Source organism: Lepidothrix coronata, unplaced genomic scaffold, assembly GCF_001604755.1.
Source record: "Lepidothrix coronata isolate B3197 unplaced genomic scaffold, Lepidothrix_coronata-1.0 Scaffold215, whole genome shotgun sequence".
NCBI classification, from domain to species: domain Eukaryota; kingdom Metazoa; phylum Chordata; class Aves; order Passeriformes; family Pipridae; genus Lepidothrix; species Lepidothrix coronata.
The window spans coordinates 1,066,651-1,084,714 of NW_016690395.1; the positions used below are offsets into that span (position 1 = coordinate 1,066,651).

General features: G+C 40.3%; 1 protein-coding gene across 6 annotated transcripts in view; it reads left to right on the forward strand.

Annotated features, from left to right (window-relative positions):
• Window positions 1-18,064, forward strand: part of SGMS2 (sphingomyelin synthase 2) — a 58,236-nt gene that overhangs the window by 10,809 nt on the left and 29,363 nt on the right. The window contains exon 1 of one of the 6 annotated variants that reach the window (XM_017833514.1): window positions 6,182-6,243. The exons of 1 other annotated variant lie outside the window; for it this stretch is intronic. The gene's annotated coding sequence lies outside the window, so the exon portion shown is untranslated. Of the gene's footprint in view, window positions 1-6,181; window positions 6,244-6,718; window positions 6,858-10,726; window positions 10,749-10,959; window positions 11,225-13,869; window positions 13,893-18,064 lie in introns of those variants that run through there. 4 more of the 6 variants (XM_017833511.1, XM_017833516.1, XM_017833512.1 and 1 more) reach the window with 4 other exon arrangements.

An 18,064-nucleotide genomic window follows, 5' to 3' on the forward strand; every position in this document is an offset into this window, starting at 1 on the left:
ATGAGAAAATTTGCAGAGCACAGGGAAGGAGTAGGAGAGGAGGATGATGAAAATAAGAATGAATAAGGAAGTTATAGTAAATTTAGGCAGAAGAGAAGCAGGCACTTTATATATCCCTCAAGAATTTGAGTTTGGCAATTCATGACTGTCTTGGATTCTACCGTCAGTAAGAATTAAAGTTTTTTATAACTGAATAGTCAGTATGAAAATGAAATATTTATAACCATTATTCTCATACTACAGCTTCTATTCTTGATTAAGAAAATTTAAGTAGTCATTTTAAATCCTGCAGAAGAGAAATTGTTGTTGTTCTCAACCTTTTTCACATTATCCTAGCATACAGAAAAAGTGATATAGGGCTTTCTTCCATTTTATTTTGAAAACTTCTTTCTAGATCCAAAAATTGCTGATGATTATAACCCACCACTTACTTGGTGCCTAAGGACTGAAATAAAACGTGATTCTTCATTTCTCTTAAAAATGTTGGATTTTTCTTAAAAATGTTAAGTCCACAAACATTTTTCTCAATGCTTTATAATACAGTTAGTTAAACCTTGGTGTTAGTAATGCCAAGGTCACAGTTTCAGTCCCCTGTATGGGCCATTCACTTAAGGGTTGGACTCCATCCTTGTGGGTCCCTTCCAGTTCAGAAGATTCTGTGATAGAAATTTAGTAGAATTTCAAGGATTTTATCAGTGACCTGCAGAACTTAATGAATTTCCATTAACACCAAAACTGTTAATCCAATACCTCCCTAAACACTTTACAGATTTAGCAGAAGATCTATTAAAGCAGATAATAAATTTGTCAGAAGAAAAGCCCTAGTGAAGACCTAGCAGCAGCCTTCCAATGCTCGAGGAAGTTACTGATCAAAAGTCTGATGCCAGGCTCTTTACAGAGGGACAAGAAAAGAGAATGAGAAACAGCAATCAAAAATTGGGAAAGGATGTTCCAGCTAGATGTAAAGAAAACATATTTCAGTATGATGATACTTAAGTATTGCTGCAGGTTTTCCAGAGTCTGTAGGGTCTCAGAGGTTTTCAAGACCCAAATGAACAAAGGTCTGGGCAGTCTGGCCTGAATTGAGTGTTAACCCAACTTTAAGGAGTGGGTTCACAAGAGGTCTATTCCTGGCTGATGAAGTCTCTGATTCAATTTGCAGCTAACTCTGGTGCTGAATGTGACAACTTTTTAACAGGCAGTGTGAAGCACTGCTTAAGAGTTTAGGACAGAAAACGAGATGTAGCTCTGTTTGTCTCAAGGAAAATGTAGGTAAGTAGAGCAAATATAGGCAAATTGCAATCCCCTCTGCTGAAATGAAAATCAATGAACATGGCACAGTTTTCCTTTAGGCTTCTTTGAGCATTTGCAGTCAGCAATATTTGCATTCATCCCATTTGTGCCCTAGTCTGCCTGACATTTTTTTAAAGGACAGTGGCATAAAACCTTTGCTACGCTAGAAAGTTGTTTCCACAAATCCATTATAAGAACTAAAATGTAATTCTACAAGTGACCATTAAGTATTGCAACTGTTTTAAGAGAAATTTGCAGGAAGCAAAAATCATCCCAGGAGCTGATGTCTGCATAAAAGACTGCATGATCATAAACCTGCTATCATCAGCATGTGGACTGTAGTGATGTATAGGAAAAAAGTGGAATGGAAATGACTGACATTGGCCACTGGTTGCAGTTCTTCTTCTGCTCTTGGGATGCCCAGTGGAAGCTAGATCATGATCTTTCAGCCAAAGGCTGTTAATCCCCATGATTCCAGAGATGTAAGGAATATAAGACACTTGTATTCCACCTTACATTCCGGATCTTATATTTTTTGCTGCTGGAGATATCCCTTGCCTACTCTAAAAATCTGATTTCCCCTTCTTTCTCTCTGTAACAGGAGTCAGAATCACAAATAAGGACATATATACAAGGGACAGTTTCTAGTTCGTCCTTCTCCTTGTCTCCATATGACAGCAAAACAACAACTCCTTAAGATGCAAAGAATGGCATTTTGAATTCAGTAACAATAGGTTTTAAAAAGAGATTAAAAAAACCTCAGTACCTCTAATTACAATGTTTAACTAACTTGCATAATCACTGCAGCATGAAATCTTCAGGAATCATTACATAGACTCATAACATAGAATCATTACTTATGAGTGTTAGGTGATGTGAAAATACTTTTTCACTGTGGATTGTGCCATCCCTATCTGTCATGTGTCCCAGGCCCTAGAAGAAAGGTGAAGAAGGTGCTAATTAACTAACTCCCAGTGGCTACAATATCTAGTTTAGCCGTGATTGCTTACTATGGCATAGTTCTCTGTGTTGCAGTATTTTTCTGGTATTCTCATTAGCCCTTCCCTCAAAATTTTTGTGAACAAATTAACAAAGTTATAAAATAATGTTTAGAAAATGCAAGTATCAAGCAGAGTGTGATAGCGGGGATTGAGTGAGAGTCCATACTGGATATTTGCATCAGGGTTTTTTTTTCTTTTTTTTTTTTCTTTTGCCTTAGAAAAGACCATGGGTACTGCAAATTTTTCAGATGGACTAGAAAAATGCTTGCCTGGAATTATTTCTGTGGGAGGATCAACAAAGTCTGCTTTTGGTTCAGGGAAATGTGTTAATTTTATTTTTTTTTCATTAATTACATTACGTCAGTAACTTACTTGCGGTATTATCATCAGGGCTGTGGATCCCAGCGCTTTCTCATAGTAGTTATATGATCAGCAGCATTTCCACAAGTCACTCAGTTACTCCTGAGTCAGAAGGGAGTACCACTCTCCGGTCAGAGTATGATATCTGCTTTGCTTTTCTTCATACTCTGAAAGGAAGATAAGGATCCTCATATTTCTGGTGTCAGTATAGTTCCTTCTTCAAAGCCTATTCCACTGTAAATTTTTAATACTTTCATACTTTTTATGCCTATCCCTGAATTGGCAGAATGCCAAATTAGCTCAGTGCATAATTAATGAGTATCAATTATAATCCTACTAGATAGAAGTTTCCTATCAACTTCAGATTGCAGAATACACTTCCATTTCCGTCTTAATTTCTCTTGCTTTTCCTAGTGTGTGCAACCTTGGAGATATCTCTATTTACAACTCCCTGTGGTTTATTTATAAGAGCAGAACAAGAATCTAGACTCTTAACAATGAAGACATCTCATTGGTCTGCCACATATAAACTTGTAGTACCTAAAGTCAAGATTATGCTATTGTGTTTTCCATTGAGACATTTCATGGAAAACTGTTAGCCTCCTCATCTGTTCTGAAATCTGCACCTCTTCTCAAGCTAGAGACTTGAGAACATTTTTCTCAGAGGATTATAGGAAGAGCCCTTTTCCCTGTATTATGACTCATCCATTCTGCATCCTCCTCCAAATCAATTTGAAAATATGAATCAAAGGAAAAGCCACTCTAGAACATATTTTTATGATGGTAAATGTGCATTTGGCAGGACGTAACAATACCTTGATCCCTTTACTTTGACTTCATGCCATTAGAAGCCATCTAATCATATCTGTGTGATGATACATAGAAATTGCAATAAAGATTTATGCTTTTCAGTCTAAAAAATCATCCACTAAACAACATTTTCTCACTTGTGGCCTTTGCACTAAATCTTTTGGCCATGACTTTAATAAGTAGCACCAAGGCATTTCGCTCCCATATAAGAATAAGCCCAAAACTACTGTGAATACATTTCAAATATAGTGGAACAAAAGGCGACATGCATCTTTTTACCAAACTCATTTATCTTTTGAGTCCTGTGAAAAAGAAGATTAGTGTTAAAGTCCTGCTAATACAGAGACTATCAAAAGAAGCATGTCATATTTGAAATTCAGAACTGATATATGAGTCAGCTCTGTCTTTTGCTTCTTTACCTTGGAAGATCATGACTCATTCACTTACTTGAAGGATATCTGTCAGAATGTCTTTAGCCATTTCACAGACTTTATTCTACAGTCTTGGACAAAGTCATAGCAAAATTTCATTTGAGACTATTTTGTATACCTTCTGTAGTTTTCCTCAAACTTTTTTAAACTTTGGGAGAAATAGGAATGGGATTGTATTAAGATCTTACTTAACAGAGGAGTATCAGAACATACAAACAAAAAAATACCAAAAGCAGCAATTTTCTGGTGTTCAGTGCATAACTCCATTAAAACTTACTTGTTGGTTGCTGGTCTGTTTATTTAAAAGGAGAAAATGCACCTCCTGTTATGCTATGCAGAAAGAAAACAAAAGGAAATGGCCTCGAGTTGCACAAGAGGAGGTTTAGATTAGATATTAGGGACAAAAAATTCATGAAAAGGGTTGTAAAGCCTTGGAACAGATTGCCCAGGGAAGTGGTGGAGTCACTATCTCTGTAAGTGTTCAAAAAATGTGTGGATGTGGCACTTGAGGACATGGTTTAGTGGTGAACATGGTGGTGGTGCTAGGTAAATGGTTGGACTTGATTGATGGTCTTAAAGGTCTTTTCCAACTTTAACAATTCTATGATTCTAATTTGGAAGGGTAAGTAGATAAGCAGCTAGAATAGAAGGATCCTTTACTCCTTTCTGTCCTTTACCCGGCTTTTATTGATATTACCATTGTGCCTCTTCTGAAGCTTCTTGCACTGCCTGCTACCAGAGCCAGATCAGCAGATTAGCTAGGAGGTTACCCTAGTATGATAGATCTGTCCGTATGTTTCATACTGAATTTACACTCAGATGATAACAGCAGTCACTTTTTTTTTCTTAAGTAGGCCAACTGTCCCTCATGCAATTGTGTCAACTGCTTAGGTTTAAAAATAATTTTTGCTAAAAAAAAAGTCTTCATAGTAATAGAATCCTAAAATGTAAGATAATGAGATAAAAATTATATTGCTCATAAACTTCAGTAAGGAGGGGTAAATCTTAGCAGTTTTGTATTGCTCATTCGTGTTCCAGTCTTACTTCCTTTTCCTTCTATTTTTTCTCCTCTCCCAGCTGAATAAGATAAAATTCTGCTTCATAGAAAAAGCAGAGGCATGTAGAGACAAACAGAGATCATCCAGCAACTCCTGTTCAGCTACTGTTAGTTTTATTAAAATTTAGGAGTCTTTGTTTTGCTTTACTGGGGAAAAGCCCTATAAACTTTTTGTTGAAGAGGACATTGTCTAGCAGTCACAGCTTTAGTCCAACTATTCTGTTTCAGAATACGGGCCTGCTGCAGAAAAGTCCTAAGGCTAAGAAATTAAAAGGAAGCTATGTGGGAAAGATGGAATCAGAGAAGTGAGAGAGGAAAACTATGCAGGAGCATGAAGAGAAGATATAGTAGATAAGGCTGAGTAGCAAAGAAAATGGGCCAATTCACCTGTCAGTTGACTTTGTGACAATTGTTACAGCACAGAAGTCTTCTCTTAATTTTCATGCATTTAATGTCATATCCAGAAATCCTTATGATGTTACAGAAAAGCCTTAATAAGCCTTTTTAGCTGTCTGGCATCATTCTTCTGATCATCTAGTTGTTTCCAAAAATGTTACCTCTTTTCCTAAAAAGGTTGAGAATATTTCCTGTACTTCTGCTCGAGGCAGTTTCCTAGAATCACCTTGCTTCCATATAGAGATGGTAAACCAGAATTTATTTTTATTGTTCCCTGATCTCCCATTTCCTCCCTACACCCTCTGTCAAGTAACGACCTGTACTCTTGCTATTCCTTCTGAAGCCTCGTTTCATACAAGAAAAGCATTTAATTCATGTGCTGTTGTTGTGTCTAGAAAGTGCTCTGAAGCCAGAGGCAGTGATTCTGGATGCATATATTTTTAGATAGAAAATCAATTTTTGGCTTCACTCATACAAGAAACTGGTTTAAAGAAACTGAACCAGATCTCTTATTTCACAGCTTCTAAAGTGTGTCTGATTCCAGATAGTTTGAATATTAAAAGAATTACCAAAATCAAACAAGCAAACAGACCCTCTCCACCCCATCTTGTTTCTAATTATATTAGGAAAAAATTCTTTACTATGAGGGTGGTGAGGCACTGACAGGTTGCCCAGGGCAGTTGTGGATGCCCCATCCCTGGAAGTGTTCAAGGCCAGGTTGGATGGGGCCTGAGCAACCCATTCTAGTTGAAGGTGTCCCTGCCCACGGCAGGGAGGTCGGAACTGGATGATCTTCAAGGTTCCTTTCCAACCCAAACCATTCTGTGATTCTACGATCTCACAATAGTATCCGAAGAAAAAATAGGATAACTGTGATGCAGCTTTTTCTGCTTATGTAAGTGAAATATTGAGGGGAAAGTAGAAAGTTTGTTTTAACTTACTGCTTTGTTAAAACAAAACAAAACAAAATCTCTGTAGTCTAAATTCGGTATTCTCGTGAGCTTTAGCAGGGAGTATAATTCCACAAAGCTTCAGGTTGTTTTGTTTTTTGTTTTTTCCTGACATTATCCAGGGACGTTCTCAATACTACATAAGCCTTTGGAAAAATAGTTTGAAAAACTTAGTATCTCTGCCTAGATGCTGATTATGAAAACAGCTAATATAGCAACTTTTGAGGAATGTAAACTGTATAGAGCACCAAGGTTAGACAAACGGGAGACGATAATCACAGGTTTGTAAGTCTCTTAAGTGGGAAGAGAGTGGCTCTGCCCTCGGGAGCTGCCTCGGGCCGCGCCAAGCAGGACGCCGCTCAGAGCGGCAGCGGGATCAGCTGCGCCCGCTCCCTCCCGAGCCCGGCCGGGCACCTGCGGGGCGGCTCCCTGGGCCGGCTACCGCTGCCATTGGCCTGGCGCTGCTTCCCGCCTCCTTTGAAAGCTTGGGAAGGGCGGGCGGCAGTAGTGCCTCGGCAGTCGGGCAGCAGGGTCGGGCCAGGAGCGCTGGAGGCCGCAGGTAACTCGGGCAGCCCGCGGGGCGGCCTTTGCTTTCGGAGCTTTTCCTCCTGGGGATTGAGGTGGGCTCGGTTAGGCTGGGCTGGGTTGGATTGAGCTGAGTGAGCTTCACTGAGGTTTCTTTGCTCGTGGGTTCTTCATACAACGTGGTAACGCTAAAAGAAGTTTGTGTGCTTAGTATGGCAGTGCTTGTCTTGGCAGCTTTGTGCTTTATAGGAAGTAGTAGGCTTCTTTTGGTGTTTGTGTTTGTTTGGTTGGTTGTTTGTTTTTAAATGTTTACTTGGTTTCAGCTTCTATTGGCTTGTTGGAGTAGGCTTGCTATCTGAGCAGCCGAATCAGTGCTTGGGCTAGCTGTGATGACTTATAAAGGTGTTTCTTAAGGCCCTTAGTAGTAGGGGGCAGTAGTAGGGCAGTACTGTGTACTTTGGAGCTGGTGCTTATGAAGTAGTGATGGAAAAACTCGTCTTACGGTTTCTTTTGTGGCTTATCTTTTCATCCACTTGTTCGGTTGCCAAAACATAGTGACATTAATTGTGATTTTACAAGGTAAGTTTTTTTGATCCTGTTCTAAAACCCTTGGTGAAGAAAGAGAACTAATGAATGATTGAAATAAGAATCTGGAGACCTAGAATTCATGTCATTGCTGAAGTGCACTTAATTCCAAAATTGTAGAATTTCTTTTTGTTAGGTGGTGTTAAATATTTAGCAAGTGTATGCTGATGAAAAATCTCCTTATAATTTAATATTCTACCAACATTGGGCTTCAGTGTGTTTTATTCTTTCATAATTGGATGGGAATAATAAATCATTTTGGAGTTACTTCATCTGTTTCAAGGTAGGAGTATCAACTAGCACCTTTGAAGATATAATAGAGCTGCTGTGAGAACCAGGGTGCAGAATATGTTAGACCTGAATAGAAATAGTTTGCAGGATTGCTCTGATCTATATGCTACTTGGGAAAAAGGAAGGAAGAATTATGAGGGACTATAATTATGGGTGTGTATGGTACACTTAAGTACAAAATACCTATATATGTTTTCATCTGCCTTTAACAGCTGCAATGAAGGCTTCAAATACATGTGAGCTCCTTAGAACATGTGTACTTCAGAACAATTAATTAGTTCTGAAACTACTCAGGCTGAGTACAAGTACATGTTTTTCCCTATCACATTTCTGCACAGATGTCTGATATGGCTTGGCTACACAAATAGGCTTTTTTTTTTTTTTTTGTACCACTGTTTATTCTGTCCATAAACTGTAAAGTCAGCTTGAACTAGAAATTTCTATATGGTTCTTGTTTCCTCCCCCCAGCAAACCCCATCTTGCAGCTTCAGTTCTCCCATGGTAGAACTAAGCAGGATTCTGATGGTAGCTGCTTTTGAAAACTGCCTGGGTGTCTCTTTGGAAATAGTCAGAATTTTAATGCACAGGCTGGCTGTGTTCGTTTATAGAATTACTGTTTCCAATAATATCCCTGCTGATCTCATGAAAGGGGGGAAAAGTAAACAGTAATGAAAAAGATACTGGGTTTGTTCCAACTGAAAGGAACAGTAATTTTTTTTCCCCTCAAAACTCACTTCTGTACTCTCTCCCTCCCATCTGTCTCCCTGGGAGGTAGGGGGATTGTGGCTTGTATGTTAATCTCCCCATGGAATTATGTATGCATAGGAGAGGTTTTTTTCCTCATAAAATAAGTTGTCATTTCGCAAGTCTTATGTTCTCTCTTATAATTTCTGTCTGAAAACGTTCTTGTGAAGTTAATCTAGTTTAAGGAAAAGAGATGTGCTGCTAATTCCTCTGACAAGTTTTGTGACTTCACAAATATGTCACTTGCTTTCAAAAGTTTGTTGTTCTGCAGGACTTGCAAACAGTAGTTAGCAGATTAGTTGAAGACCCTCTCTTGCAAGCTGCTCTTCACAGATGCACCTCTGAGCTCAACAGGAGCTCTGTGACCAAATTCTACTCTTCAACAGGTCATCTGCAATGACAGGCTTAAAGGCTGGGTGTGTGAAGTGTAGCCTTGAACAGAGTGAATTCATGTACTGCTTTTTTTTTGTTGTTCAAATGCAGTGGGAATAATATTTAAAGTAAAGGCAGTGTTTCAGATTACTTTTATAACTAAATAATTTGGAAAAGTGCCACTAAAGTTTCTTGTCTTTCCTTTTAACCTCCCTTAAATGGCTTTTTTTAATGTAGAAAAATAGGGGGGCCTCTGTTTAGCCTTTGCTATATCTCTCTATATATTTGCCCGTAGATTTTTTTTTTTTAACTCTCCTACTATTTCTGCTCTTGAACTGTTACTCTGTCAGGTTTTATCTTCTCTGTATAATACTTTGAAGTGAGACACAATTCTACAGGGGCTTGCATGTGATTAAGTGAATGCAATATGTAGATGTCTTTGTAAGCAGATGAAAGCAAGGACCCTTCCCTGCCCATGGTACCCCTATGGCTTTTCTGGATTTCATTTTAAAGGACCCAGCTATGAGAATTGGAGGGTGGTGGTGGGTGATCACGGTGGCAGTAAAGAGCACCGTGAGGTTCCAACAGACGATTCAGCACTACAGGTGTGTTTGTGCATTTACCTAGCAACAGGAACAGCAGTAGCCTAGCTGAGTTTTTTATCTGGTTATAACAGACTGTTTGCATTAAGCCTGCAGAAGATAAAACTTAGAAATCCTGGCATCCTGTCTGTACCAGTGCTCTGCCTGTTGCTGTTTGGATCAGGGTAGTTTCCCTGTCCCACAGAACTCTGAGAGTGCAGAAAATTTTTCCACCCTGTGCTGGAATAAAGCAGATTCCCCCTTCCCTTCCCCCAAGCTTTTGTGGAAAAAAACAAAGTGCGAGCAACCCAAGCAGAATAGCCAATAGCTGGGTGAAGGGGGCTTTTCAGGGGTGTGACGAACAGAGGGTCAGGTGCTTTCCTTGAATCCAGGGCTGCGTACCGGGCCGCCGCTCTGTCATGCGCCCGCTCGGCGCTGCAGCCGGGTCAGTGTACGGCAGGGCAGGTGTGTATCGGCCAAAGCGAGTTTCAGTGCAGATGAGTTGACACCCTCTTCCCCCTCCCTTCCTCCCTTCCCCCGCCAATCACGTGTTTGTTACGCTGGAAATACTCCCAACAAAATCTGGCTGCTACGTAATGATGGGGGAACTCTTTTGAAAACAAAAAAGGAGGGGAGAAAAATACTCCTCCAGTCCTCCCCCTCCCCCCCAAAAAATGCCCAAAAAAACAAACAATAAAAAAGACTCTCGCAAAAAATCCAAACAAAACCCAGAGGAAAGCCAAGTCCACAGACGAGGGCGAAACCCGTGAGAAGCAGGGGGTTCCGACGACAGTCATCCGTCATGTGAGCCCAGAGTTCGGGGAATCAAATCCCCCGGCCAAGCCGGGAAGCCCGTCCCTGCGGCGGCGCTGGGCTCTGGCCTGGCTGCGGGGGCGGTCCCCCGCACCTGCCGCCGGGCTGGCTGCGGGGACGGGCGCTGTTCCTCTCTAACCAGCGTTTTAGGGGGGCAGCGCAGGTGTCGGTGTCCCGGTTTGCGAGATAACCTGGCCCTCGCCCGGCGGCGGCGGGGCTCAGCCGCCCCCCGGGGAGCCGTGCGTGGCTTGGCAGGAGCAGGCGGCTGCGGGCACGGCAGAGGGGACCTGGGCAGGGGACGCCCGGCCGGGGGTGCGGCGGCCCCTCCGCCCCCGCGGAGCCCTCACGTCCCCGGGCGGGGGCGGCACCGCCGGGCGGGGGCGGCGGGCGGCGCGCGCGCGCAGAGGCGCGGGGCGGGGGGGCCGGAGCGCGCGGGCGGGGCCGCGCCGGCACCTCGGTCGGCGGGCGGGGGCTCGGCAGAGGTCCGGCCGGTTCGCCCGGCCCTGCCCCTCAGCAGCGGCGGCGGCGGGAGCGCCGGGGTGAGTCAGTGTTTGGAAATGGAGTGGGCGGGCGTGCGTGTAACAGAATGAATGATGTCAGGGAGCACCGCGGCGAGCATGAGGTTCGTGGTAAACACGGCGGCGGCCGCAGCAGCCCCGAGCCAGCGCTGCCCCCGGCGCCCCCCGGCCCGGAACCGCCCTCCAGGGGGGGAGCGCGTCCAGCAGCGGCTCTGCTGAGGCAGGAAACCTTTCCGAGAAGTGTCGCCTCCGCTGACGCCCTTAAAGCCGGTCCCTTTCGCCAGGAGGGAGAAGAGGCTGAGGCTGGGAGAGGAGCGAATTGCAGGGGAAGGTAGAGATTGTGGCAAACTTTCTAGCTGCTTCTGTGTGCTGCTACCTCAGCGGTGGGAGTGTCTGGCCATAAGGAACTGCAAAGCCCAGACCTGAGAGCCCTGAGGCTCCAAAAAGACTTCCATCTGCCTTTGGAGGAGGAACTGCCAGCAGTGCAAGCTGAGTAGGTAAGTTGGGAACGGCACAGGTGGATTAAAAGCGTGGCATACCACAGGTACGCTCTTAGAGAGCTGTTTTCACAGAAGACTTCTACGTGTGAACTGGATAGAGACTGGGAGTAGCAATCGTATACTTGCGGTTTCTTCCGTTTCTAGAGTTATGTCTGTTTTACCAGTAAAATGGTCTTATTTTTAGTCCTGAAGAGGCCCCTCTAACTAGGGAGGACACCTGCTGTCTCGATTTCTCTTGCAAATATTTAATTTACAGAACATACTTAGTTTGCTATAAAATTGTATGTTACTGATATGGGCGATATGTGCATACCACGTAGATACCTAGCTGGACAGGAGAGGACTTCAAAATGTCAGCTCAGGAAGATAAAGTATTATTGTAAGGATCATAATGGTATTATGTTTTGCTGTACGTTTGGTTTTTTTCTTGTTGAATGTTTGCTCCATTGAAGCCAGTCTTAAACTTCCTGAAGTGCAGCTAAACTAAACTTCTTGGCTTAATGGCAGAGTACATTTCTGTTAACGTTGCATGGTTTCTGACTTAAAATCCTCGTGGAAAATAGTTAATGCATAATCTTCTAGCAAGATAATATAGGATACAATGTAGACTAGGTGTTGTCCAGTTTAATCCATTTCTAAACTTCTATTTCATTTGAAGACCTTAGAAAATCAAACGTCTGTCTGCAAACCACTTGACAGCTGTTAATTTATACACAATTAGACAAGTGAATGGTTCCATAGATGTATTAGCGTAAACTGAGCAGGTGCATGATACTCTGTCTGAGACACCAGGCCTTAGAGGAGTTTTGGCAAGCTTCACTTTAAGTCATGTTTATTAATTGATTTGCCCCAAACCAGTTTTCTTTTTTTCACTATATTTCATGTAGTTGGTTAGGTGTATTATTATTTGACCTGGCACGATTTTTGAGACTGCATAGCCTTAGATATGTTTTCCTTTGTGAATCTAGTAACTCTTACTCTTTACTTACCCTAATTTAAATGTCTAGGGCTTAATTTACTAGAAAAGTCAATAGGCTTGCTTCCATATTTTTTTCCACTTAGATTGTTTCTCCAAAATCAGGCATGGATTATCACATTTTACTGAAAAACATATCCTTGTCTCTGTCCTTCAGAAAAATATTCAAGTGTACCTTGTGTACTATGTGCAGTCTTAAAGAGTATTTGGACAAATCAAAGTGCTGGTGGGGAGAAACTTTAGATGAAAATCTAAGGGGACAACAATAGCATGGCAGATGAAGGCCCCTAATGAGGTTGATATTTGTGCTGTCCTTGAAGTGAACTTATACAACGGAGGAATGAGAACTTGGAGAGCAAAGACGTATTATTTTTTTTAACTCTTGGGTTGGTAATCTAATTAGATTGACTAATTCAGAATGACTCTACCCCTGAGTTTTAAATATTGAGCCATGGCTGGCATGTTGATAAGCATCTATTTTTCTGCATCGTAAGTGTGTTGTGATTGTAATATTTTAAGACAAATTAATTCCAAACTTAATGTTTTAAGTAGACATTGGAAGTATTATATAAGGGGTGCAGTATTGTGACAAACTTGGTATTTCCTTATCAAGTTAAAAAAACCCAACTCACATACATACCTGCCTGTATCTGAGAGATCTGAATAAGAGACATAATCTCAAGTATTTTTAATTCTGAATACCAGAGTTCTTTATTTATAATGTATTAGTATGCCAAATAAAGGTATGAAGACTGAAAATAATGTATTGATTTTTTTAAAATATTAACAAAATAAATATCAAAACAAGTGATGGATTTAAAAAATAAGTAGTCTTTCTTAAGGACCAGAAAATGTGAAAGAAGGTTTTTGAAGAAATGGCTCATTACAGTTAAGTCTTTTGGTATAGAAAAGGACTTTGAAGATACAGATATTTGTAATAAAATTGCATATATCTTCTGTTTGTCCTTTTTCCCTAATTTTGATGGGCTGTTGGCCTACAGTGTTATTGGATACTGTTTGTGGGGAGTGGACAATACAGATGCTGTGACATATTATTTAGTATGGATATGGTATTGTAGGAGTCCGAACAGATGCTGGGAAGATTAATGTAACACTAGGTCCACTGTCTTCAGAGATCTCTCTCTGCTGGGAGAATTGTTTGTACCATTGACACCACTGTCCCCAAAGATGCTGCGGACACTAAGAACGTCAGGCATCCAGGCACCACTGTCCCAGCAGATTCTGAAGAGCTTAAGAGCTGCTAGTGGAAAAGTTTTATGTAACACAGATAGCTCTGTCTTGTCCAGAATAGACTTTGTTTGAAAGATATTTCTTAACTATACTGAAACCCGACTGTTCTAGTGAGCCTCCAGAGCGTTAATAACCACAAGTCTGTCCTGTACGAGGATCCTTGTTTAAGTTATCTCTGTTTCTCTTCTCCAGAATAGATCTTGTAGGGATATGGGTAATACAAAGAATAAAGTACTTACCATTATAGTTTCAGAAGTCTACTTTATAGCTGTTGATAGGAATTTTAATAGGACCAAACTGTGTACTAAAACTAAATCAGCTTTAGGAAAACCTGTTACTTACCCATTTTGCTAACATATATATATAGTATCTGTAATACTGCTGTGCTTTCAGGACATCCTTGTAGTTGCTGAGTAAAACTTCCTGCCTCACTGTGTGGTAAGTGGGTCCTCTTGTTTAATCTGATGGCATAAAAAAAATATACTGAGGTCTAGTCTGTTTTACAGATGAAGAAATAGTTTGTCTGAGTATCTGAAGCTGTTGAGTTAATCATAATGGCTCTTATTGAAATAGTGTTCAGGTCTAGAACCTCAAACAAATAATTCTGGAACATGATTACTCAGGAAAACTTGACTTCATTTTGACAAGGGAATTTTATAGTAAAAAAGCACATATTCAATATTTAATTATATAATTTTGCAGATAAAATAGTTTCTCAGATGTGTAACCCTAGAATGGGAGAACATCCTGTACATTTAAAGGTATCTGAATGAGAAAGCAGGTGTCTTGCTGTCATTTACCCTCCCCAGTTGATGCAGGTTAACTTGCAACTGCCGTGTATGAATTGCAACAACATCCCTCTTACTCTTTATAAGTTCCTAAACAAAATTGAAGTTGCTGCTGTCAGTGGACCTGTGAGGATTCCAGAGTCTGAGCTTTGCAGCCGCATGTTGCAATGTTTTCCTGTTCCTGGCTTTTAGAGTTCATCTCTTCCTGCTTCCTACTGTAGTCTTCTGAGTTTTTTTTTCTTTATATATTGAGATTTCCTTAGGCTGAATCGTACTAGAATCCTGTGCAATGCTTGACACTAAGCTTTGCAATGGTTTTGTGTGCATGTGGTTTCCGATGCAAAGTAGATCTGGGGTTTTACACCTATTCTTCCTTGAGGAAATGCTGAGCCTCTTGGGTGCAGCACTGAATGTTTTGAGAAGTTGCAAGAGTGAAGTTTTAAGTGCTAATATGGATTAAATCCATATTAGTAAAAAAAAATCCAAAATTAGTATGTTTGTTCAGTTTGTTCAGTTCACTGTGAGCTTTAGCAAAACTTACTGGAGTTTACCTATGTAGAGTGTAACTTACAGAAGGGTGAGGTGTGGGTTTTTGGGTTTTTTTTTTTGCTTGTTCGTAGATCAGTGATGTTCATGCCTCTAATACTAGAACTTGAATGTAGTTGTTTTTCTTTTAAAAATTTCAGTAAACTATAAAATAAATGGGAGTTTAACCCTATTAGAGTGCAGAAATCTGTCCAGCCTCAAAGAACAAGCCTCTGGCAGAGTCTGTCTAGAACCTGAATCTTGTAAGACCTATCTTAGAGCCCTAAGCAAAAGGTAATGGTTTTTCTTTATTGAAGGACTATTACAAGTGGTTTGGCATATGTTACTTCCCCAATATAGCTTTAGTAGAACACTTGCATCTGTAAAAGTCCTTTATTAAGAAGTCACCTGCTTTCAGTGCTTGTTTTTTCATGTTGAAATATGTTTGCATTTCTTAATTTTTCTCTTTTTAGAGTTTGTGATCCGCTTACCCTCCTAAGATCTCAAACTGTTGTGTGATGAGTGCTGAATGACTTCTCTCAATTAGTTTCAGTCATGTGAAATGTACATAACAGTGACAAAATGTTTACTTATGCACACACCCAAGTTCCTGCTTATGTTCACTCTAGTGCTGGTTGGTGGAGCAGAACTAAATAAGAAGACAGTCTCCAGACTTTTTTTCCAGTTCCAGCCATGATATACTTATGTCTTATCCAAGAAACTGAATTCAACTCTATATGTTCCATTTAAGATTCTGAGTTACTGCTAAATCAGAAATAATGAGACAGTCTCCTTATTTAGGTGACATAATTTGCTGGAGAGAAGCTGCAGCAGTAGAGAAGGTTGTGCCTCATAGTCATTAATTCTGTATTCCGTCTGGAGGGGCACAATATAATCCTATAGCTTGTTGATGGTTCTAGTACACATCTACAGTAATTACTGCTCTTTTTTTTTTTAACTTCTCCCCCATCAACCTTGTAAATGGAAACAGCACTTGCTGCCTGTGGATGCTCTATAAGGGTGCCAAATACCACTGCCCTGTCTTGATTTGATACTGAACACAGATTATATTGAAACAAACTGTTCCCATCAGTGCCATTGCCTCAAAAGGACATTTTAAAAGCTGGAATGCTGTGTTACTGTCTTAACAGTGCTAAAAGAACACAATGTAGGATTCTGTTTCATCTTCTGCCAGCTATTCTGGTTCAAATTTATGTATTACAATTTCAGTAAAGAACCAAAAGCATTTCAACTGAAATTCTGAAAGCACTTTGTTATGTTTTGGTCTGGGGTTTTTTTTGTGTAATACTGAGAGAAATTAATTGTTATGATTCTACTTTAGTTCATACTGTTAGTTTTTCTGGTTACTTACCTATTTCAGGAGTGTATATAAACTATCAATATGTTGTAGCTTAAAAAGTTAACTCATGTTACTTTTAGCTCCTATGTATTTGGAGCCTGCAAAAGTCCTGCCAAAGCCTGTGTTTTTTCCCGTCTTCATAATACTGTAGTAATGTGTAAGGATGCAGTGTAAGACTTCTTTACAGTGGCAGTCTCAGAACTATGAGCTTGTCTTCATTTGATTTCACTCAGATTTTGTATGTTATTTTGAGTGTCACTTGACAAGAGTTCATTCCTTTCTTCTGGCATACCACCTTAGTCTTGCAGAGGCCAAAACTTGGCTCTACTTAATAAGTAACAAGGTCCATTTAATACACTTGCTTAAGCTGCAGTTACTGAAGTGCAGATGCTCAGTCTGCTGTGCTTTTCACAGAATTGTTTGCAAATTGTTTTGAAAGCATATGTATACTTTGCACGTAGATATGGGGAGTGATTTTGAAATTTTGGAAAAAAACCCCAGTCAGCTCCACTTGATGTGGAACATGTGCCAGAAAGCTATAGGTGGTCCTCCAAAGTGAAGCTGTGTTTATTTCTGTCCTGTGAGAGAGAACATTGACTGAAATGGTTTGAATCCTTTATTGACTATTAAAAGTGCTCATGCACTAAAATAGAAAGAACAACTCTCTTCAGTGTTTTTGTTTTCCTAGAAATATGTTAACTTTCATGATGGACTTCAGTATTTAGAGGAAGGGCTGTGGCATCCTGTTTGGCTCTGAAGCAAGAAATATTAAAGGCATTACTCCTTCCAAGGTGCCAGAGTGAATTTGGAAGTCTAATATTAAGACAACTTACTGAAGAGTTGAGTGTTACAGGTTTAAGCTTCTGTCCACTGCAGTGACTGTATCCTGAATTTTCAGGCTATTCAGAATTCATCATCTTAGCAATATTTACCACCCTGCAACTGAATATTACACTTGCTATATAGCTGAATGGCGAGTGCTTTCTGATGAGGATAGGTTTTTTGGTTGACCTTTTTTGTGTGTTTTGTGGTAACCATGGTCATTAGCTTCCTCTATGCAGGCCTTAAAAAAAAAAAGCTTAGCTATTTTCATATGTGCAAGCAGGCATAAGTATTATGATAATTAGTCATTTCTTCTGTGTGGAACAAATGGACTATGTAAAAGTAGGGTGGAGTAATATGTATCTCTGTGGTAAAATTCAGGAACTTGTACTGACTTTTAAATTTAGTAAGATGAATGCTGACCAACCATGGAACAAGGCACAATACATGTCAAATAGCAAAGCTCAAGTAGTTAGGCTAAATTTCAGCTCTAAAAAAAAATATAAGTATGTACATTTCTTGCTCTAAAAGTATTTTTCTTTGTGTTTGGGATTTTTTTAAAGCATAGTTCTACAGATTTTAGGCAGTTTGCTTTCCTGTGTACACAACTTTCTAGTCACTGATCAGTCTGAACAAGATAAGTAACTGCCTGGCTTAGTTTTACTGTGCAGAATGAATGTTCCCATAAACAGTTTCTGCCTTGGTTTCTTTTTTTTCCTTTTTCCTTAATTTGGATTAGGAGAAAGTTTAGTATAAACTTTAAACATCATATGGTTTGACTAACCTCTTTAGCTCTCTTACATTTGAGGAGCTCAGTGAAGTTAAAATGGGACACTATTCCCCTTCAAAGGCCTGGAGGGCAGAGGAGAGTGGCAGGAAAGCAGAAGCTCTCTGCTCTGTGGTGCTGTATTAAGGGCAAACACTTGAACCATGTTGTTCTACCTTGTCCACAGCGTTTTTTGAGTGTGCATTTATGTATGCTTTCTTCCTGTTCTCCGTCTGCATCGTGTTGTAGTGGAATCAGACACAAAGCTTTTAGCACTGCAAGCCTTTCTAGAACATGTGTTGAGGGCAACATAGTTTAGTCCAAGTTTGACTGTGATGTGTGTAACATG